Source organism: Dipodomys spectabilis, unplaced genomic scaffold, assembly GCF_019054845.1.
Source record: "Dipodomys spectabilis isolate Male_0828 unplaced genomic scaffold, ASM1905484v1 ptg000138l, whole genome shotgun sequence".
Taxonomy (NCBI): domain Eukaryota; kingdom Metazoa; phylum Chordata; class Mammalia; order Rodentia; family Heteromyidae; genus Dipodomys; species Dipodomys spectabilis.
In genome coordinates this window covers 4,147,526-4,171,794 of record NW_024870815.1, presented here as the reverse complement: position 1 = coordinate 4,171,794, position 24,269 = coordinate 4,147,526, and positions in this window count along the sequence as shown.

The following is a 24,269-nucleotide window of genomic DNA, read 5'->3' as shown; positions in this document are numbered from 1 at the left end:
AAATACACAAATGTGAAGGGTGTTAGGAAAATGGAGCGGAAAGCAAATAGGCCAGACTTGATTCTCAACAGGCAGGGAGTGTTTATTGAGGCACAACAAAGAAGGTCACAAACCTTCCTGTGAGCATGAAGGTTGTGCCAGGAGGTGGGTTGGAGTTAGTTGGGCTTTTATGGGGTCTTGAGCAAGGAGGCAGCAGTTACCGAAAAAGCCATTAGGTACAGGGAGGTGGGGGCTTTCTGTTGGTCCCACAACAAAATATTTACAGCCAGGCCTAAGTGGATTGCCCTGCTGGTGTCAAGCGGTCTGCACATAACTAGTGGCCTGTCTGACGTCTGTATGCATCTTTAGATATATAAGAAGGCTAGGCCAAGAGGGGAGAGGTAAATCCTTCATATAGGGTCTTTGGATAGTTAAAAAGATTGGGCTGGGGGCTGGGAAGGTGGTTCAGTGGTAGAGTGCTTGCCTCGCATGCATGAGGCCCTGGGTTCGATTCCTCAGCACCACATAAGCAGACAAAAGCCAGAAGTGGCACTGTGGCTCAAGTGATAGAGTGCTAGCCTTGAGCTGAAGAGCTGAGGGACATGGCCCAGGCCCAGAGTTCAGGCCCCACAATCACTACCACCACCACCAAAAAAAAAAAAAAAAAAAAAGATTGGGCTGGAAGAAGAGACTGGGAAAGAGGTCGTACTCTTTTTGGAAATTCTTTGTCTTGTCCTGTTGGGGATTTATTATCTGAACTGTCCTGTTCAGGATCTATGGTGCAAACAGTCCCATGTGGGGTTTAATGGTAGGGGTATCATCCTGACACCACACTTTCAGACAAGGTCAAGGGTGAAATTTTCCTGAGAACCAGGAGGGGTCACCAGGGGAGGGTGGTCAGTGAGCAGCATGGGGTTATAAGAACAGAGCAGATTCCCCTCATTTGAAACCCTGAAGGGTATAGATAGTTGAGGGACTCTGGCTACTTCCTGCTGCCATGGGGCTGTCCAGGAGTCACTGGGGCTGGGGTCTCCAGGGCCCAAGTCTGTGCTGGGCCGTGCAGTGTGGTGTAAGGGAAGCCTCCAGCTGCCTGCAGTAATAGGATGGCCTTGATGTGCTCCCAGGCGGTGTCCTGAGTGAGAGCTGTTATCCTGTGAAGGAGAATGTTTGGAAGAAAGTTGAGAAAACAGAGTCCAAGAAGGAGGAATGAGAGGATGACTGTTAAAGGACTTACTAGAGGGGCCCAGGAGGGGACCCCCTCATTTTATCCAGGCCAGGAACATGACAGGAGGGGCACAAGGGAGGCCACCAGCGTGGGCCGTTGGACAATCCCTTTTCCAGTGTCCCTGTTCCCACAGTTGGAGCCGGCCTTGGCGAGAGGCTTTGGATTTGGACACTCCTCAGCCCAGTGTCCTGCCTGCCTGCACCGGAAGGAAGGCCCCAGGCTGAGCCCGCCTCCTCGTGCTGACCGTGAGGCTTTGGTTCCAGGGGACTTGTCTGTCTCTTTCTCGTTTTTGCATGTGTTCCCTTTTTTTCTGTGAAACTTAAAAAAAATTATTATTAATATATTTTGCTAGTTCTGGGGCTTGAACTCAGGGCCTGGGCACTGTTCCTGAGCTGCTTTTGCTCAAGACTAACACTCTACCACTTGAGCCACAGCTCCATTTCTGGCTTTTTCTGTATGTGGTAGTGAGGGATCCAACCCAGGGCCTCATGCATGCTAGGCAAGCACTCTACCACTGAGCTACCTTCCCAGCCTCCTGTTCCCTTTTTGTTTCCTCCTCCCAGCCATTAAAATCCTAGGATTTCACTTTGGGGAGTCATGGGCCCCCCTTTTAAGCACTGTAACCCCCCCCTTTTTTTTTTTTACTATGGGATGTGGATTGACACAGAAAGTGGACATGAAGGGGTAAGGGTCCTCAAGGCAATGAAGCCTAGGAGGCTAAGTGGGGGACTGGGTCTCTGTGGAGGGGATTTTGATTTTAGAAGCTTCTGGCTTGGGCTATGGCACGGGAGGAGCTGAGAGGGGGTTTTGAGCAGAGGTAAAAGAAGGCTGGGGTCTGGGGGACCTCAGAGGCTTTGCTGTCTTGTTGGAGAGAATTGTCTAAATTAGTAAGAATATGAGGACCAAATTCAGGCCGACGGTGGCCATTGTCTAAATGATAATGAGGCCAGATTTTGGTAGACAAATAAGTCAGGTTTTTTGCTTGTTTGTGGTTTTTTTTTGTTTTTTTTTTACTGTAAATCAGTCAGCTTGAGAGTCTTAAGATTAGATCGCAGGCAAGCCAATAGGGTGTCTCTGGGAACAGACAATTAGGAGCCCATTTAGGAAAATTTGGTAGGACTACCGGACGTGTCTCACTGCTTCAGGCATCCCCGAGGGTTTGGGACAGCAAACAGATGGATCCTAATAATTAGGAGAGGGCACCCCCAAAGTCCCACTTAAAGGGTATGTGTTCCATGCCTATGGAGTTAAAAAGAGAAAGAATGCCCTGTCTGATTTGTTTAGTTTAGTCTGATGTTTGGCTTCTTCTTGTCTTCTGCTTTATAGTTTGTAATGGTACATCTACTTTTAGGTTTAAAAAGATGTTTAAAAGTCCTAAGACCCAGCTTGCCCCCTTCCCCTTCCCTGTACTAGTTGAACACCTGGCCAGGGGCTCGGAGAATGTTTTCAAATGAGTGCTAAATGGTTTCATTCTTCAACTCAGATCTACATCATGATTCACCAAGAAATAGCCAGACTTTTCAATGTTCCAATTCCCTCAACACTGATGAATAAACCAAGACGAGAAGAGAGCTGTAAAGAGGATTTGAAGCTGGCGAATGAAGAAAGCATTGGCTCTTCAGTTGGTCCTGCAAGTGATAGATAACTTACACCGAGATAAAATACTGGGTATCTCTACTTCGTATTGCATCTGTCTCTTTTGCTGGGTCAGATTTTTCTCAAATTTGCATACAGACATGTTCATCACTTGAGGGTGCTTGTCTAGAATTATTAGTCAGGTTAATTAGCCCTAAATGTACCTAACTTCTCTTACTCTTCTCCAGACATCAAAGTAAGAGTAAATAAGGAATTTTTTAAGATTTATAAGAACCTCATAATCAACAGAGTGTCACCATCAGCTTTTACGATGCCCCACTCCACCCACGAGATAGCACCTAGAAGGCTCTGGATGTAGTTCTAAAGCTACAGGAGGGCCACCTGGACATTGCACCAGTTAACTGCATTTTGTACCTTAGACCTGTTTTCTGGGTCCTTCCTCATCTCAGTCCTCAGGAACAGGGAGCCTTGTGGGCAATGCTTGTTTTCTTCTTCTGTGAGAGCAAGACCTCAAAGAATCAGACCTGAGACCATGAACAATGCTCGATTCTATACGCTTCTTGCCTCCTGTTTTTGTCCCTCTAGGATGTGATCCTGGAGCTCTTTTGCTAGCACTCACATCTTACTGATAGGACACTGAAGATCCATTTATTTCCTGTTTCTTACCATTCCTCTCTCTGGACGAGTCCTTGAAGTAGTGGGTGGCAGAATTTGGTCTTTCAGGAACTCTACAGTCAGACTCCTGGGAAGCTAAGTCCCTACTGCTTTAATCCACACAAGGAAAGTAACCTGACATTAACCAATGTGTTTTTTCTGTACAAGGCTATTTCCTTGTATTTGCTAGAGTTATCCAACAAAACACTATTTATACATGGTGAACAAGAGACACTTAGAGTCAGGTGTGGTGGTGTTCATCACTAATCCCTGAACTGGGCAGAATGACACAGGAGGCTCATGAGTTTGATTGAGGGTAGCCTGAGCTATATATAATGAGATACTGTCAAAGGAAGAAAAAGGCTCCAAAGCAGAAATAAAAAGAGCCATTTAGATCTTTAAAATCCAAGTTTTTGAAATTTTATACTTCTTTTTTGTTTGAGATTTTGAATTTTTTGTTATTGTTATTGAGACTGGGGCAAATTTGTACTCAGTTGGCTTTTTTTGCTCAAGGCTAGAGCTCTTCCACTTCTTGCTTTTTTTTTCTTGGCCAGTCCTAGGGCTTGAACTCAGGGCCTGTGCACTGTCCCTGAGCTTCTTTTACTCAAGGTTTATGCTCTACCACTTGAGCCACAGTGCCACTTCCAGCTTTTTCAGTTTATGTGGAACTGAGGAATGGAACCCAGGGCTTCATGCATGCTAGACAAGCCACATTCCCACTAAGCCACATTCCCAGCCCCACTTCTGTGTTTTAAGTGGTTAATTGGAGATATGAATCTCACGGAGGCTTTTCTGCCTGGACTGGCTTAGAAACTTGATCCTTAGCCCTCAGCCTCCTGAGTAGCTAGGATTACAGGTGTGAGACACTGGTGCCTGGCTCCATTTCTTGCTTTTTAATGGGTAATTGTACTTCTACCTACTTAGTATTTTTTTCTTTTTTAGAGAAATCAATTCACATGTACTTAGGATTATATGTGATGCATTGTTCAGTACATACCAGGAACAAACTTCATATTTTATTATACATGATGTTTGCATAGAGATTTGCTCATCTGATGACTGGAATAATTTCCTACAAAGCCTCTTCTAGCTCTGTACATTTCATACCTGGATCATTGTGATTATAATAGTTCTCTAGAGGCATGGGTATGTATAACAAAGTCCAGAAGCCCCTAATAAGAATTCCAGGGAAGGACCAAAGGCTCTGATGCAGATAATGTCTTCAGTGGACTACTAGTTTAGCTCTTCATGGAGGATGAAAAAATGGAGCTTCTATTGCTAAAGAATTTAATGATCGCTCTAACTTCCTATCTAGTTCAAGGATGTGCAATGCTTTCAATCTATAAGTCTTCCGTAACCCTATGAAGACAACAAACCTATGAATACTGACAGACAGTAAGTGCTCAGTGCACTCATCCTTAAATTTCCTCCATTCAGCAAGATGAGACTTGGCATGGACAGGCCAGTCTCTAGGCCTAGATTTCTCTGACTGCTGGGACCCCAGCTGCAGAATGACTTCATCTACATCGCTATTCAGAAACAAATGGCCCGGCTCAATGGAAAGTCTTCCATTTTTAACAAATAAAGCAGTATGGTGCTTTTTCCCCCCATTTTCCTTCGTCTGCAGGAGAAAATGAATGTTGCAGATGTTCCTATAATGCCAGAAGAATAAGATTCACAGATGAGCTCCTGAGGGTGGCTTGGCTCTCCGACTGGCTAGCCAATTGCCCTGTGGCTTGTGGTCAAGAGACAGGGAGCAGCTGTGATTTGCAATTGGGAGCTGACTTCATGACCATGCTCAGTGCCAGGAAGCCCATTTGTATGGAGCCTTATTTTTCAGACTGCGCTGGCTGTCTCCTCTGATAAGAAGGCCTGGAACAAAGGGGTTTGTTTAATTTAATAAAACTGTGGGAAGCAAAGCTTTGACTGGTGACTGGGCCCTGTGGTCAATGGATCATAATCAGTGCAGGTTTCTGAGCTGGGTTCTGAGAAACCACCAAGAAGGCCATTCCTATAAAGGACTCAAGTAGAGGGCGCCACCCAAAAAGACTACTATACCCATGTGAGCCCTGAAAGACTGCAGAAATGTCAGTTACCTGAACATGCAGAGATAGTCAGATAGGAAATTTGAACATTTTGGAGGAGACCCATTTTACCAAACCAGCATGCATCAACTGGAGCCTGTTTGCACATGTGTGTGATCAGACAACCTCCCCCAGATTCCAAGTCTCATGTAAGCCCAAAGTTCAGTCAATGCTCCAACATGTTAGGACAGTGGTTCTCACATTCAAATGCCAGAATCAGTTCTACCCACTTCTCAAATAACCTTCAGATCCCAATGCAGAAAAACTCCCTCTTCTTGTGAGTAGTATTACAGTATTAATTCATTTGGAAACACCTGACTTAGTGGAGAAAAGGAAAGAACAAAACTCAGAACTAATAGTGTCCACAAAGGTTAGGATGTTATTTAAATGAGTAAATATTTATATGAGAATCTTATGTGGGCAAACTGGTAAATATAATCACATCCTACGCATTTTTATGTCTCTAGGAGAATATCTTTTTTTGGGTGGCACTAGAGTTTGAACTCACACCCTTGTGCCTGCTTGGAGGTGTTCTACCAGTTGATCCATGCCTCCAGACCTTTTTGCTTTAGGTTATTTTGAAGATAGGGCCTCTGCCAGAGGCTGGCCTCAGATTTCAATCCTCCTAGCTACATCTCCCACAAAGCTGGATGACAGACCTAACTGTTATAGCTCAGAATGTGACTGGATGTAGAAACAAGTCCTGCAAAGAGGTGTTTCGAACTGAATAATTGTGCTTCCCTAGAATGATGGTTTTAGAAGATGGTTTCTTCAGGAAGAAAAGAGTTCATGAAGGTGGGACTTTCATGAATGAGATTAGTGGCCCTATAAAAGGCATCCTAGAGAACTTTCTAGACCCTTCTTCCATGTGAGGACACAGAAAATGTCTATGCTGGGCAGCAGACCCTTATTAGACACTGCAACTGCTGGTAGCTTAATCTTGGGCTCTTTAGTTTAAGAACTGTAAGAAGGAAATTCTTGTTTCTTTGATCCATCTTGTCTTTCCTAGTTTGTTACAGCGAACTTGAACTCATTAGACACGCTGTAGTGAGGTTAGGATAAGCTAGCTTGCAATCTGCCTGCTGCCCTTACCAGGAGACCTGCTTATCACCTACAACTTCCCCTCTGCTTTCTTGAACCCAGTTCAACCTTCACCCTTCTTCAGAAAATTCTCTTGACCATGAGTTCCTGGAAGGAAAAAGACTGGTTTTTGGTCAATTGTATTTTTCTTGCTGAACACTCTGATTCCAATGTAAAGATTTGGAGGAGGCATCTGTAGACATCTTTGTGGCCATATGGCTGAAGATAGGACCATTCACTCATGTATCTAATCAAATATATAGCTAGTGAAAACTGGACTTGCACTGTATTCTTGACAAACAAAATACATGAGTTCTTGACTGAAACCAATTTATGGTTTCAGCATAGTATACGTATATACATGTATATACACATGTGTATATACATACATACATACATAATGTAGCTATCTAAGTGTAATGAGTCACATTATTGGGGATAGAACAAATTATTACAACTAGATGGAGAAAGAGAATAGACTGGGTTCATCGTCCAATTCAAAAGGAGCTGGGCAACATTCATATGTGCTTTAAAGATCCTCCTCCTTGGATTTCCTCTGTCTCATGCAGATACCACTTTAAGGCTCCCTTGATTTCATTTGAGAAACTTGCAAATCCACTTCCTCCACCTTAACACAATGTCTAAGCTTTGCACTGGATCGACTCCTAGAAAAAGGGGGGGGGGAAACTCCGAGCTTAGTTGGCGGGTGACTTTTCCACCTCCTCCCTGCTCTGGTATGCACCGAGAGCCAGCCAAACCTCACTTGACAGCCCATCATTTGTCTCACTCAGGCTTTTGCCAGGGCTGGAAGTGATCATATTCTGATGAGATCGACATTTCCCTTGGACCCCTTTGTATTGAGCAGCATCCTAGTGAGCCATGGAAAAAGGGAGCAGTTAAATACATTGACCTTGGCAGGAAACCAGATGGTATGGGAAAGCCACTAAGCTGGCTACTAGCTTCTTCTCCCCCTTTCTCTTGCCCACTTCTTTGCTGTACTCTATCATGCCTTGAGTCTGAAATCAACTACTTTCAGGGACAGAATGCAAATTTAAGAAGAGCCCATGTTCTTTCAAGTACTTCCCAGAAAATGAGCAAAGGCATGAGTCTAGATTGGTGGGAAGTGCCCTTGAAGCAAAAATAAGCCCCAAATGGTATCTATAGAAGGGAAATACATATGATGGGAAAACAAATCCTGCTTCAAGTCCTGGAGGACTCCTGAACACCATTCTTCATGCTGTAACAAAGCAATGCAAACCTGAAGACTAAGAGTTCATTCATGAAGGACAAACTAATACTGTTCTCCATCATCTCATCAGGACTGGTTCCAGCCTGGAGCTCAAGAAGCTAGGGAGCCAAAACAGAAAGGCAGGCTTCCTGTGCAGTAAAACAATCCAGGTATTTCACCGAAAGGCCTCTTTTATTGGAAGCATCCAGTAACACTAAGATATTTACAGAGGCAAGAAACGTATTTACCTTGCTCTGCTTGATGATGGGCTCGAGGAACGTGAAATACCTCTTGGCTTATTTCACAGGTAGGGATGCCTATGACCCATGAATGATGCTAACCAATGTGCTCTGTTTGCTTCTGGCTTCTAGACTTTCTTACTGCTGGAAAGCCAGGTCTCCTAGATTCCAAGAAACTTTTCCTAGTCCTCAAAAAGAGCCATCTTAGAAAAGAGTGTTGCTAGAATAATTAGACCACATGTGCACTGTCCTAGAATTAGGACAGGGCATATCTTTCTGGAAAACAGGTTTTAGGAAGAAGGATTGTAGGGTTTGGACTGGAAGAAGTAAGCTGGGAAGAAAGTGTCTCAGTTACAAGCAGATATTTGGTCCTCTGGGTATGCAGGATGATGAATGTCTCTAAGCTCCATCTGCCTCGATGAGAATTATTTCCTGAAAAGCAAGACCAGCTGTTTCTCAAATTCTTCAATATTATGTGTATAGTTGCTTGAGTTATTTTCTTTCCTTCATCTTTAGTGACTCAGATACCATTGTCCACACCTTCATAATTGTTCTAGATGATTCTTTAGCCCAGGACTACACCCAAACTAGTAATACTTGGGCTCTAACATCCATACACCCCTTGTCCTTCTGAGCACTGTCCCTGTGGTGGGAAGGCTGAGTGCTTTTTTTGAGTCTTAAGCCATTGTTTCTGCTACATTGACCCAGCAGATAATTTGATACTTTTTTTGGGGGAAAAACTTAATGGTGACTATAAATGGAAAAAATTAAGATTAATTGTTACCTCAAAAAGTCTAGAATGGTCATGAAAATGTTCTCCTTTTAAGGAAATCCTAGGCCTGATTTGGTCAGCTGATTTCTGCCCATATTCAGCCGAGAGTGTGGTTTGAACCTGTGGATAACCTTAGTAAATTATTTTCTGTGCTAGCCAATTTTTGCATTTCCCCCTCATTGTTCTGTCTACATTGCACATCTAACTGGAAAAAGTGCAACAGCCAGCTATATTCATCAGAATATGGATGTCAAAAACTCAGGAGGCAGAGCTTAGGAGGATCATGGTTTAAGATCAGCCTGGGCAAAACATTACCAATTGTTTACTTCAACCCATAAGCCAGGTGGAGTTGGACATGCTATTCTTACTTCTTCTTAACTCATGTTGTTCTTATTTTTGGACATAGATTCTTTGTAATCCCAACTATGTGAGAGACATAGATAGGATGACTGTCGACTGAGGCTATGGCTGAACAAAACCTCAAGGTGGCTCGTGCCTGTAATCCTAGCTACTCAAGAGGCTGAAATCTGAGGACTGTGGCTGGGTTTCCAGTCCAGGCAGGAAAGTCTGTGAGACTCTTATTTCCAATTAACCACCAGAAAGCCAAAAGTGGAGCTGTGACTCAGAGTGCTAGAGCACTAGCATTGAGTGAAAAAGCTCAAGGATAGTGCCCAGGCCCCTTGATGAAAAAAAAAGCAAAACAAACCAAACAAAAAAAATCCTGAACCAAACCAACAACAACAACAGCAAAAGCCCTCAAGGTTCTAGCTGCAATTAAAGCAAAAGAGGACTGGGCATGTGGATCCAGCGGTAGAGCGGCTGCCTAGCCGGCACAGGCCTTGAGTCCAAACCCCGGTACTACTGTACATGCATGCGTGTGTGTGCACACAGACAGAACAGAGCATGATAAAAATAAGTTAAATTCTACAGCACAAAGTGAAAAACATGGCAAAGCAGGACTCCAGTGCATATTGGATATAAATACATGTGTTCTCGGTCAAACTAGTTGTGCTAGTTTTGTTCATGCAATTGTAAGAGAAAATGCAAATGTGATGTACCAGAAGCAATTAAGATTGTGTTTTATGAATGCTCTATTACCCCATTTTCTGTTTCTCCCCCGCTCTATTGTGTAATCAGTTGTGAAACCATAAAATAATGACTTGGAACTCAACGAAACTTGCATCATTTTCAATCAAAACAGAGAATCTTTTCATTAGAAACTACTTACAACTCTTGTCTAGGAAACATGGGAAATCATGCATTTCAGAGTAAAATTGATGAATACTTCTCCTAAATCTTCACAGGAACTCCCTGTGAATGCTTATGACAATTGACAAGGTCAGGTGTCTCAGTAGCCTGTTACTGTGAAAATTGTCTGGATCAAAATAAAGTTTCTTGTGTTACATTCTAGCTATACATAGCAAATAAAGCTGGGACGTTTTGAAGGAAGGGACCCTGTGCTCACTTATGCCTGATAATGAGACCCATCACAACACCATCGGATACAAAGACCACAACCTTTTTTTTAATGCAGAAAATAAGTTCTGTGGGGACATCCGCCCAACAGCTTCGCGTTCAGTCCAAGACCTGTTCAGTCTTGACTTGATGCTATCTTTGACACTGATCACTGTTACCATGATTATTGTTTTATAATAATTTATGTAGTCCTCCTACTTTTGTCTTTTCAAATGCTTCATTCTCTTCGGATATGCTCATACTTTATGAGGGCACCCTGATTTTCATTGTAATTCTGCTCCTGAATCGATATACGTTTATCTTTGGAGAGTCTTTCAGTGTTATTTAGATTGAGTACCTACAGCTCTTGCTGTTGGAATAGAGGGATTGTGTTCAAAGAAGTGGATGTCAAGGAGCTATAAAACTGGATTTTCCCCAAGGCTAAACAGCTGCTCCCCAGCTGCCATGAGCTTCAGAGCTGAAGACAAATGTATACAGATTTCCCAGGGAATCTTGGAAAACATGAGATTTTAATGGGCAAACATGCTTGAGCTTCGTTTTGTTGGTAAATCCCACAGATTTAGAAAACAGATGTGGGGTTTCCAGAGCTGATAGAGGGCGTAATAAATCCATGTCAGTCACCTCACCCTTTCTGCTGCAGACGGAAAATCCTTTTCAAAGCTAGGGAATGGGAGTCTGATTAGCTTCACAATACATCCATACTTCCTCTCTGGTGCCTGAGCCCACACATAAAACAGAAACAACAGCACTGTGGTGAATTTAGAATCACCTCTGTCTTATGCCAGGCTTCAGATGTAAATTGGATGTGTAACCCAATGGCCAACTTTGATCTTGGCTTCCTCACCTGTGCTGATGCCTTTGTCATTGTGTTTGGCTGTCAGCTGTCTAAATCCTTCCCATGCAAGAATTCTCCTTTATGTGTAATCGTTGCATTGGACTCAATGTCCACTGTCCACGGTACAGCTGGAGATTCTCTCTTGTTTTTACTCTATGGCAGCCATGGCATGGGAATGTGGTTCAGGACTTCTACTTAGAATAAGCAATAAAGCACAATAAGTCAGAATTAGTCATGAGACTTCATAAATGTCCAGTCATATATGCAAGGTATTACTCCTCTGTTGAGTTTATTACCAGACTGATTCTACAGAAAAATGATCAATTAACTTCCCATGCAGGCCAATATTTTTTCCTGGATGTTTCCTAAGAAGTCTGGTCCTCTAATTACCAGACAATGATGTGACTGCCTTGGAACTTTCTAGAACCTAATTGGTATGCACGTGCTTTGGCGTATGCCAGGCAGCACTGATAAGGACAATCAACACAGAGACAGGAAGAGAGTAGGGAGAGACGGAGAAGGTGACAAAAATATTCTGAAGTCATAAACAAATACAAAAGAAGGCAAATAGGAAGATTATTAAGTCAATGGAAATATTCATATTCTTACAGCTGTTTTATTGACTCCCCTCTTTTTTTCTCTTTCCCAGTGCTGATACTGTTCCTGAAAGTTATAAAGCAACGATGTCTTCCCTGAGAATTTCTTTATAATTCAATCAAGAAGACCTTGGGAGAGCAAGCCTCGAATAGTCAAAAGACCATCAATTGAAAACTGTGGGCTGCTGTTTTGTAAATAAAGTTTTATTGAAACAACCATACTTTTTCATTTCTGGGTTCTCAATGGTAGTTTTCAAACTACAGAGTAGAGAATTGAGAGAGATAATAGGGTCCAGAAAGCCTAAAATTTTGCTTAAAGGTGTTCTTCACAGAAATGGTTTCAGCGCCTAAGGTTGACTATCTGAATCTTTGAGACTGTAATACAGAAATGCATCTTGTTCATATTCTTGTCTCTTCACATGGATGCCTTTTCTTTCTGGATGAGGGACGTTTTCTTAAATTTTCCTGGTCTTGTGGGCTAGTAAAAGGGCCTGCATTGTCTCAGAGGGCTGGATCTATTTTCCTGGAGGAGAGAAACAAACCCAAAGAGATGTAGCCGAGCCATGCTGGCCTCCTCTTGTGCTGCTACAAGGGATTCTGATAGGCCTGCTCTGGAGACAGATGGTGTGGAGTTGAAGGCTTATTGCCACACTCTGAATTAGAAAGGTCGGTACACTCAGTTCATGAAAAGCAACCCAAAGTGAAGGCTCATTCTTTTTGAAGGTAGTGGGATTAAGGTTGGTCATTGATTCTCCTCCTCCTCCTCCTCCTCCTCCTCCTCCTTCTGCTCCTCCTCCTCCTCCTCCTCCTTCTGCTCCTCCTCCTCCTCCTCCTCCTCTTCCTCCTCCTCTTCCTCCTCCTGCTCCTCCTCCTCCTCCTCCTCCTCCTCCTCCTCCTCCTCCTCTTCTTCTTCTTCTTCTTCTTCTTCTTCTTCTTCTTCTTCTTCTTCTTCTTCTTCATTATTTCATGCTAAAGAAAACTTTATCTTAAAAAAAGAATGTTAAGAAAGAACAAACTAAGACACACAGGCTAGGTTTTTCTGTTTCTGAGCAGGTTCTCTTTCTGCTTGTTACTCTGGGCTTACCAAGAAACTCTCTCTCTCTCCTTCTCTCTCTCTCTCCTTCTTTCTCTCTCTCTCTTTCTCCCTCTCTCACCTGTAATACTAGCTACTCAAGGGGATGAGATGTGAGGATTGCAATTTGAAGGCAACCCAGGCAAGAAAGTTAATTAGAATCTCATCTTCAATTAAGCTAGAAGTAAAGTTGTGGTTCAAGTGGTAGAGCATTGACCTTGAGCAAAAAAAGCTTAAGAACAGCACCCCCAGGCCCAGAATTCAAGCCCCCATGACCAGCACAAAAAGAAAAAAAAAAAAGAAAAGAATATGTATATGTACACATTTAGGTATATGCACATATATTTATATACATAAGTTCTGAACATTCATATCTTTCCTTATCATGATTTCCTAAAAATACATAATATAGTGGCTTACATCGCATTACATTGCATAAATGATTGTAAGTAATCTAGATTGTAAGTAATGTAGGTGAAGATGTGGGTAGGTTATATGCAAATGTAACATTTTCTACACAAGGCTTGAATGAACGTTTTGGCGTGTGGGGAGGGGCAGACCCCTGGAAGCAGTGCTCTGCAGATGCTTGGGACAAATGTATGAGGAGCCATGTCTCACTGTCATGGAAACAAAACATTTCATACATTAAGAGCAAGAAGGCCAAGTAGCCCAGGAGTCACCAGCCTGTGTTTTCTTATGGGCATTTTACTTCTGGACCCTTGTTTGCTCAGACATAACAGGGTAGAGGGACAGAATTAAGTAGGTTGCTGCTGGCTCTGCTTTTCCTAACATTCTGGGGTACCCTTATGGCTCACAAAGCATTCAACTTCCCCACTAATACACGTTTCAGTTAGATGCAGAAAAATCTCCTGATTTTACATCAAAGCCCATCCTAAATGGAGCCAGCCAAGAATCCAGTCTTGGAGCATTTCACTGGGTTTGTGGGAAATCATGCAGACAGATGAGGCAAATTGCTGTGAAAGATGAGAGCACCATGTCACACCAGCAGACAGCAGCCAATGGGACGTGGTTGGTGGACTTCTGGTTTAGAATTAAAGTGTGCCTTTACTGCTTAGCTTAAGGTGTGGAATAAAGAAATGCATTTGGGACGCCAGCCCCAGATCTGCTCCCTTTGTGGTTGGGGTGGAGTGTCTGGAATCAGCATTACTCATGTGGAAACATTTTATTCCTTAGTGCTTCCAAAATCCTGGAATGGGCTGTGGCAAACCATGAAAGCAGGCAAGACAGAGCTATCCTGATACTGGCTGAATTAAATGATTAATTTTGAAGGCCAACTCAAAGTTTTATATGGATTATTCATAAACTATAGAGTTTTATTCCTTCAGGAAGTTTGTCTCTGTTTTCTGTCTAGAAAGCAATATATACAAATGTATATATTTTTCAAGTACAACTTTGAGAAATAGAAGATGATACAGAAGTGGCCCGTAAATTGCAGGAGACTCCCAAACTATTCAGTAAACATTATCAGTTCTAATATCTAAAACTAGATTAAATTGAGGTAAAATTTCTCTCTGACAATTGAAACAGGAAAAGATCATTTTATTGATCTGTAAACTAAATGAAAATATTTTTAATTTTTGGTAGAATGACAGAAATCTTATTTTTAAACTGCCTGCTAGTTATAGCAGGAGGTATAATACATTTTATTGATTTGGTATTTTCCTTCCAATAATTTCCTTTGGCTCCACTGCATTTTTCTATTTCTGACCTTTAACAATGATTGAGATGTGATACTTAATTGGTCCCAGGCTCTCTGCTAGCACAACAAGCAAACAAGATAGATATTGTCTGTTTATTAGCAAGTTTTAGAGTTATCATACCCTAGCATTAGGTTAGGTATTAAAATACCTAGTAGTGAGAAAGATATCATGCTTTATGCAGTCCAGGGAGGAAAGAAATGTTAATAAAAGACTACAGTTGAAGCTAGGCCCTAGTGGCCCATGCCTATAATCCTAGCTACTCTGAAGGCTGAGATCTAGGGATCATGGTTCAAAATAGCTGGGGCAGGAAAGTTGGTGAGATGGAAATCTAGCTGAGGCTCATATGGTAGAGCACCAGACTTGAGCAACAAAGCTAAGGGTCAATGTCCAGGCCCTGAGTTCAAGCCTCAGTACTGGCATAAAACAAAACAAAACAGAAAAACTCCAGGTAAGTATAACTGCAAATATGGAAATTCTTACAAGAACAGATCTTACTATTCTGAGAATATTTGAGGAAGGAATTATCTCGTTAGGAATGCATATAGTAGGCAGGACAGAATATAGGTTTCCTATAGTAGCAAACAAATTCTGAAAGCACAGTTCCTTACCCATCTTGTAAGAGTGGGTAGAGAGTTTTACTCCAACCAGTCACTCAGGATCCCAGCTGATAGACACTCTGGCATCACAGTACCATTACCTGGAAAACATAGCTTCCAAAGTCAGTGTTGGAGAAGAAGAAAAAGTCAGATGATCTCACTGAATTTTTTTAAGGTCACTGAATTTTTTTAAGTTGATTGCCTCATTCACATCTACTGGCAAGAATCCAGTCACCTGGTCCCAGGTTAACTACAAAGGAGTATGGGAACTATGAAATCAGAGCTAATAAAATAGAAATTGCAAAGCATTGTTTCTGATTCAAGAAGGCAGGAAGGGTTTCCTGGGGGAAGCATAATGCTTCTTGTATAATGCTTGTTCGGAAAGCATTAGGCATCCAAATAGAGGAAGGGTTTCCAGCTTTCTAATTCTCTCAGCTCCCTCACTGTTGGTTTATTTGTACTCCATCTTTAACTAGCAGGTCGTTCATTCTTAATTAATTTTGTTTGTACTTTCTATTTACTTATTCTACGAATAACAGACATGGATGGAAGATTTCCATATATCAGTTATTCAACAAGGTTCTGTACAAAAGGTAATATAACATTTACTTAAGAGACTTTAATCTGGTATAAAGGTAAGACAGATCTGAAAAGATCATTAAGCAAGCATGCGATGAAGATACTGTTGACCCATCTCAAAGACATGCATGGTAGAAAAGATGTTATCTCACAGTTTAAGATGGGGTAATAGAGGCCAAAAAGTGCTCCTTTTTCTATCTTTTTGCTTTTCTATTTCCAGGATTGGCTTAGTGTCTCACTTTATCCATTAAGCGTGATTCAGTCAGAGAGATAGGAAGGCACATTTCTTTGTGTCTTTTTAAGATTGGGGAGTCCTTCCCAAAAGTTCTGAAGATTCCTCATGTACCATGCTATAACTAAATAATCACTGTCAGAAAGAAGGAATCCATCATAATGGATTTCTTGTAACCAGGACTAACATTCTCTGAAAGACAGAAAAAGAAATGGGAGATCAATGACAAGAAAGGAAGGAAATAACAGTTGTCAGTCTCCAAATGGTTTCTCCTTTGCCATGGAATTGAAGCCAAGTGCTAAAGAAGCAGCTTATATATATTATGCATTGTTATAGCATTTGTTATACATGTATTATAATAGCAGGAAAGCCTAATGTGGTGTTATCTAAGTAAGTCTGGCAAAAATGTCCTGAAGAATGACTCTATAAGAAGAGACATTTTTTTTTTCAGGGAAAGACTGAGGAACACTTTAGAAAGGTTAATGGGAAATGGAAGGAATAGTATAACTGGGGGAGCAAAAGTCTATGAAACCCTCGGGAGGGTTTAGCACTTACTGGTACAACATGGTCCAGAGGCAAATCAGAATCCAAAATGTCAGGACTGTCCCTGCTTCAGGTTTCTGTGTGATCTGGATCTGGCTCATTTGGCCTCTATGCACAGAAGTCAATCTCAATGAACATCATGACATTGGGCAAGCTGGCCTGGGGTAGATGGTTACATCAGTGGCTAATATCATCTTAAGGAGAAAGGCTCATCATATTATGTATGAATACCTTCCATTCAATTCCGGTGTCTAGGATGCAAGCTCTCTGGGGGAAATTAAGCTTTTGTCTGAGTAATTCCATTGTTCTTTGTCTGAAGAGAAAGAATTAGGAAAAATGGAGATAATTAGAATGAAATTTGTGAAAGGAGAATTCAGACAGACCAACCTTGGTGATGTGTGTCTGCCCTGGAATGTCAGCTCTGTTCCCTATGGCAGCTACATTCCTTAAGGAAGAGCTTGGAGTATCTGTGAAACTGTGCTGTGGACTCTTGGGCTTTGACCTAAGACTCAGGGACTAAAACTTTGTATTTTCTTTTCTTCTTTGTTAATGAATAAGGAGTCCAGAAAAAGGTACTGGAAAGTAGGTACTGGAAAGTTGTTTGTATGTTGACAGAGCAGTGGCTCTTTAGTCTATCAGTAGAGATTGGCCCTAGGTTAGCATCTTTCTACATTTCCAATGAGAATTAGGCTCATGGAACCCTGACAAAAGTACCAGCTTTAGTTGAACAAAGTCTTCCCTTACACAGCTGAGTTTTGACCCTTCTTCCAATTTCTAAATTGGAATGGCATGAATGTCTTCTTCCCTTTCTCCTTCTACTCCTAGGGAATAATTGTTTCTTTGAGTTACTACCTCTATCAAACATGATTCTTATATTACACTATCTCTATTAAAATATCTGATATCCTTGCAAAGAAACTTGTGGGACACAGCAAAAGCAGTCCTGAGGGGCAAATTTATTGCCCTCAGTGCCCACATCAAGAAAGCAGAGACAGACCAAGTAAATAATCTCATGTTGCAATTAAAACAGCTAGAGAAACATGAAAAAATGGAACCTAAAGTTACTAGACAGAGCTAGATAACCAAACTAAGAGCAGAGATTAATGAATTAGGGAATTGGAGAACCATAGCCAAAATTAACCAAACAAAAAGCTGGTTCTTTGAAAAAATAAATAAAATTGATGGACCATTGGCAAGATTAATTAAAAAAAGAAGAGAGGAAACCCATATTAACAGGATTAGGGATGCCACAAGAAAAATCACAACACGTACCCAAGATATCCAAACAATCTTAATGGACTACTTTCAAAAGTTATACTCTCTAAAGGAAGAAAACCTGGCAGAAATGGATGCATTATTAGAGAAATACAAGTTGCCCAAACTGAGCAAAGAAGAAGTAAATCAATTAAATAAGTCAATATCCTACAACGAGATACAGGAAGCAATCAGAAGTCTTTCAACAAAAAAAAAGCCCAGGACCAGATGGATTCACAGCAGAATTCTATAAGACCTTTAAAGAAGAACTAATACCCATACTCCTCAAGCTCTTCAGAGAAACAGAGAAGGAGGGAGCTATCCCAAACTCATTCTACAAAGCCAATATCACAAGCATCCTCAAACCAGACAAAGACCCAACCAAAAATGAGAATTACAGGCCAATTTCCTTGAAGAACACAGATGCAAAGATCCTTAACAAGATTCTAGCTAACAGAATCCAGAAATACATAAAAAAAACATACACTATGACCAGGTAGGCTTCATCCCAGAGATTCAGGGATGGTTTAACATACGTAAATCAATAAATTAATCCAACACATCAACAGAGCCAAGGTCAAGAATCACATGATTATCTCCACAGATGCAGAAAAGGCCTTTGATAAAATTCAACATTCATTCATGCTTAAAAGCTCTGGAGAAAATAAGAATAGATGGAACATTTCTTAAAACAATAAAAGCCATTTACGACAGACCAATAGCCAATATTATACTTAATGGGGAAAAGCTACAACCAATTCTCTTAAAATCAGGAACAAGGCAAGGATGCCCTCTGTCTCCATTCCTCTTCAATATAGTCCTGGAACCCTTAGCCAGGGCAATAAAGCAAGAAAAATACATTAAAGGGATCCGCATAGGGAAAGAAGAAGTTAACCTATCCCTTTTTGCAGATGACATGATACTATACCTCCAGGATCCCCAAAACTCCATCCCCAAACTCTTAGAAATCATAAATCACTTGGGCAAAGTAGCAGGATACAAAATCAACCCACAAAAATCAGTTGCCTTCCTGTACACTGACAATGTACAAGCAGAAAGGGAAATAAAGGGAGCAAACCATTCACAATAACCTCCCCCAAAATAAAATATTTAGGAATTAACCTAACCAAAGATGTAAAAGAACTATTTAATGAAAACTATAAAAAGTTAAAGAAAGAAATTGCAGAAGACACTAGGAAATGGAAAGACCTCCCATGCTCTTGGATAGGCAGACTTAATATAGTGAAAATGGCACTACTGCCAAAATTAATATACAAATTCAATGCAATTCCTATTAAAATCCCATTGATGTACATCTCTGAAATACAGAAAACAGTCCAAAAATTCATATGGAACAACAAAAAGACCTAGAATAGCCAAAACAATTCTAGGGAATAAAGACAACATGGGAGGGATACCCATGCCGAACCTCAAACTCTATCATAGAGCTATAATAACAAAAACAGCATGGTACAGGCACAAAAACAGACTGAAGACCAATGGAATAGAATAGAAGATCCAGAAATAAATCCACAGGCCTACAGTCAGCTGATATTTGACAAAGGAGCCAAAGACATACAATGGAAGAAACACAACCTCTTCAACCCTGGTGCTGGGAAAACTGGGCGGCCACATGCAGAAAACTAAAAGTGGACCCCAGCCTATCACCATGCACCAACATCAACTCAAAGTGGATTAAAGACCTTAACATTAAACCTGAATCTCTGAAACTGCTGCAGGACAGAGTAGGAGAGACACTTGAACTTATAGGCACAGGAAGGAACTTCCTGAACAGAGTCCTAGAGTCACAACGAATTGGAGAGAGACTCGACAAATGGGACTACCTTAAAATAAAAAGCTTCTGCACAGCTAAAGCTATCACATCCAAGCTAGAAAGACAACCAACTAATTGGGAAAAAATATTTACCAGCAATATATCAGACAAAGGGTTAATATCCAGTATATATAGGGAACTCAAGAAACTAATCCCTCCCAAACCTAACAAACCAATTATTAAATGGCAAGGGAACTAAAGAGAGACTTCTCAGATGAAGAAATAAAAATGGCAAAGAAACACATGAGGAAATGTTACCATCCCTGGTTGTGAAAGAAAAGCAAATAAAGACAACCCTGAGATGCTACCTTACCCCAGTCAGAATGTCCCACATCCACAAATCAGCCAACGACAAATACTGGAGAGTATGTGAGAAAGAGGAACCCTATTACACTGCTGGTGGGAATGTACACTTATACAACCACTTGGAAAGCTAAATATTGACCTCCCTTATGACCCAGTCATACCACTTCTAGGCATCTACCCTGAAAAACAGGTACCAATATACAAGGACACATGCACCTCCATGTTTATTGCAGCATTGTTCACAATAGCTAGGATATGGAAACAACCCAGATGCCCCACCACAGATGAATGGATCCAAAAATTGTGGTATCTATACACAATGGAATATTATGCAGCCATTAGAAATAACAAAATAATGGCATTTGCAGGGAAATGGATGGAGCTAGAAGAAATCATGTTGAGCAAGGTAAGCCAAGAGCAAAGAGACAAATGGTCTCCCTGATAAGTGGATATTAAATCCAAAGTGTTAGGTGATATGACAAAATTAACAGGACTTAAGAAACAAAGAACTCCCACTCATCTGGTCGAACCACTACTAAATAATCCCATGCTGCTGATCACATGTATGGTGTGTATGTGTACACCGTTATATGTTATAGACCGTGATAGACAATTTGCTCCAGGAAAGTTAGAATGAGTTTGTGACTTTAAATGAGCATCACTATCCCACAATACTGTAAAATTTGGGAAATTATGTAATCACTTAATCACAATTAAAAAAAAAAAAACACCAGAAAACTAGAAGTGGCACTATGGCTCAAGTGGTAGAGCATGAGTCTTGAGCTGAATTGCTCAGGGACAGCTCCCAGGCCTAGAGCTCAAGCCCCACGACTGACAAAAAAAAAAAAAAAGAGAGAGAGAGAGATCTTTCATGCGATTGTTTCTAACATATTTATAAGATTATGTCTTTGTTGCTTTGTATGTCCCTTGCCCATGGTACAACCCCTGCTTTCACTGTATTTGATGTTGGTATATGTGGAGGGGAAGGGAAAAAGCAAATCGTTAATACAGGGATACAGAGGACCCATCACAACAATGAGATGTACAAGTTGTTAAAAATGAATTTTACAACGTTGGTGGGGGGCTGGGGAGGGGAGAGCCGGGGAGGATGGGAAGAGGAAACAAAGGAGGAGGCTACAATGCTTGATAAGAAATGTACTCATTATCTTGCCCATGTAATTGTAACCCCTCTGTACAGTATTTTCACAATAAAAAATATGTTTATAAAAAAAATATCTGGTATCATTCTCAGTTGTTGGTTTTTTTTCCTGTTTGTACTCTGCCACAAATACTTCATGATATCAACCATTAATATTACTGAACAAATTCTCTCTCTCATGCAAATATATAATCATACTTACACAAAACTGATTAGAATTTAACTTCTAATATGGATTTGCTTATAGAGAGAATTTGCTGCTCAGCAAATGCATAACTTAACTACTTAACTGGGGAGTTACATGTGCCATTATAAATGAATATATTTGAGTGTCAACTTTTGTAATTCACCTTCTGGAAGGATGCTTTGCCCTGGAGACAAATCTATTCCTGGGACACTGACTGAGTTTTCTGCACCTGTCTAATGAGAGTCAGTCCATACTGTTAGTAATTCTACTAACTGATGAAATACGCTGGCTCAATGACCCACCTCCTCTCATCTCTTCTCCTGATTTTACTCCATATTTGTGGCAAGCGTGGGTCACGTTTTTCTTCAAATGGTAATACCCACAAAGTGGCAATATCCACTTTGAAAACAAATTTCTTTCAGTTCTCCAAATTAAGGTTCTCTGCAAAAAAACTGAAAGACACTTCAACATTTAGATATAAATGACCAATCCAGATAAACAAGTTTGACTGGGAAACTATTTTAAATTTAAATCTGAATAAATCTAATTTTTCTTAAATCAAAGGGGATCAAGACTTGATTTTTGAAGCTCAGAACTCATCAAGTTGAATACAGAGGGCATTTGTCATTCAGAAGGGGTAGGGAAGAGGTGGGTCACACTCGAACTGCTTCTGAAAAATCCATCCAACAGTTGCTTTCTTTAGTGACTCTACAGTTGGCAGTGATATAAAGACATGTTCAGCCCAACACAGTTCTTGACTGTCTCTTGCCAGACCAGAGCTGATCTCCTCTGGCCCAGGCCATGCTTGAGAAATGTCAAGAAGGCCACAAGGACCTACACATCTCATAATGGACTTCTTTGTAAAGCTAAACAAATATTTGTCTCTAGCGTGTAAAGCTGAGCCTTGGAACTGGGTTTTGACACATATATTCCTATGTATCTGTACCTTCACTGCTTGCGCTCCTGCTGGGCTAGCCTCCTAGCTGGACCCTTGGGGCAGAGGCAGTCCTATGCAGCATAGGAGCTTGATGCAGCCTCTGTGCATATTGGCTGTTAGAGACAGCTGTGCAGGACTGGGCCTCTATCCTCTCCTGGGACTTGGAAGATTAGATGTTGTCAATATTTAACCCACAGGCAAGAGTGATGTTCAACACTTGTTCACATTTTTAGAAACCATATACAACAGGGCATTCCAGGGCATGGGGTGATAATTCTAAGTAAGACTTAACAATAAATCATGGCTTAAAATGTAGTTAATGGGAAAGTACAGGCATAAAGTAAAAGAGATCCTTACTGAGAGACTGGGGACCTTGACTTACCTTTTTTTCTGTCTCAAGTTCAGGTTCCATGAACGTGAGCAATATGGTATACTTTGAGGTTTAATTTTCATTATTGTTTTTTATGCCAGTACTGTAGATAGAACTTAGGACCTCATATTCTTGCTTGGTTTTCTTGCTTACAATTGGTGCTTTATCTTTTTTTTCTTTTTCCTTTTTGCCAGTCCTGGAGCTTGAACTCAGGGTCTGAGCACTGTCCCTGAGCTTCTTTTGCTCAAGGCTACACTCTACCACTCAAGCCACCGCACCACTTCTGGCTTTTTCTGTTTATATGATACTGAGGAATCAAACCTAGGGCTTCACACATGCTAGGCAAGTAGCCTACCACTAAGCCACATTCCCAGACCCTGGTGTTTTATCTTTGGATCCATGCCTCCAGTCCATTATTTTGCTGGTTAATTAGAGATGGAGTTAGAGTTTTCTGTCCCATATAAACTGAAATCCTCCAATTCTACGCCTCCTGACTTACTAAGGCTACAAAAGTGAGCCACTAGTACCTGGATATGTAAGTGTTCATATTTATGAGATACAGAATAAAATTTTAATACAAACACATATTGTGTAATGATCACATAGGTAACTGGCATACCCATCATGGAAAAATTTAAGATGTCTTTGTGTTGGGAACACAAAAGGTCTTCTCTACTAGCTATTTTGAAATGTACAATTAAATACTGTCAACCTCAGTTACCCTACTCCGCTATAGAACAATAAGTTAGTGATCCTATCTGGAGGTTTTGTGTTTTAATTTAAAAGTTCATACATACTGTCTGTATTCACATTGCTACCACCTCAATTCCTGGAGACCAGAGTCTGACATCAAGGTGGCATCTGAGCTGATAAGTTGATTTCTTCTGGGGGAATGATCTGTTCTGTGCCTCTGCTTCGCATCTGGACTTTGGTGGGAACCTTTTACTTTCTTTAGTTTATAAGCACATCAGTCTGATCTCTGCCTTAGTTTCTCATGGTGTTCTTGCTGTGCACATGCCTGTCTAAATTTTTCCATTATGAGGACACAGGCATATTGGACTAAGATCCATCTTAATGGCCTTATTCTTAAATTGATCATTTATAAAGACTATATCTAAAGAGGTCATACAGGTTCTCAGGATACCAACATCTTTTTTTTTCAGGGATGGGACAATTCAACCTACAACATTCTTGGACCCATAATTCTTGTGACAGCCTTTCTGGTCACATATAGAACTCTTCTCTTCTCTCTTGTCAACCCATCTGTTTACTTGTGGGAAACGAGAGAGCACAGCCTTGAAGAGCAGCTGGAGCCCAATTTAGACACCCTCTTTCCAGTCCTAAGAAACCAAAGGAATCATTTTACTGCTCTGAGATTCTGTTTTTTTTCAGTGAGCTAAACCAGCATATGCAGCATATGATATCAACCAGCTTCGCTTTTGAGTTCTGGAGAGGCCAGGTCAATGACTCTTAACCCTAGTGGCAGGTTAGAATCATGTGAGGGAACTTACAATCTCTTGGTGCCTGGCCCCTACACACCCAGAGATTCTGACTGAATTGGTCTGGGATAGGACCCAGATGCTGGTATTTTTAGACATTTCCTGGTTTATTTTAATGTGCAGGCAGAAATAGGGAACCACTAGAATGGATGGCAGGATTGAAATGGTCATGGAGAGTCCTGATGTGGTTGGAAGTCAGAGGAGAAGAATTTGTAG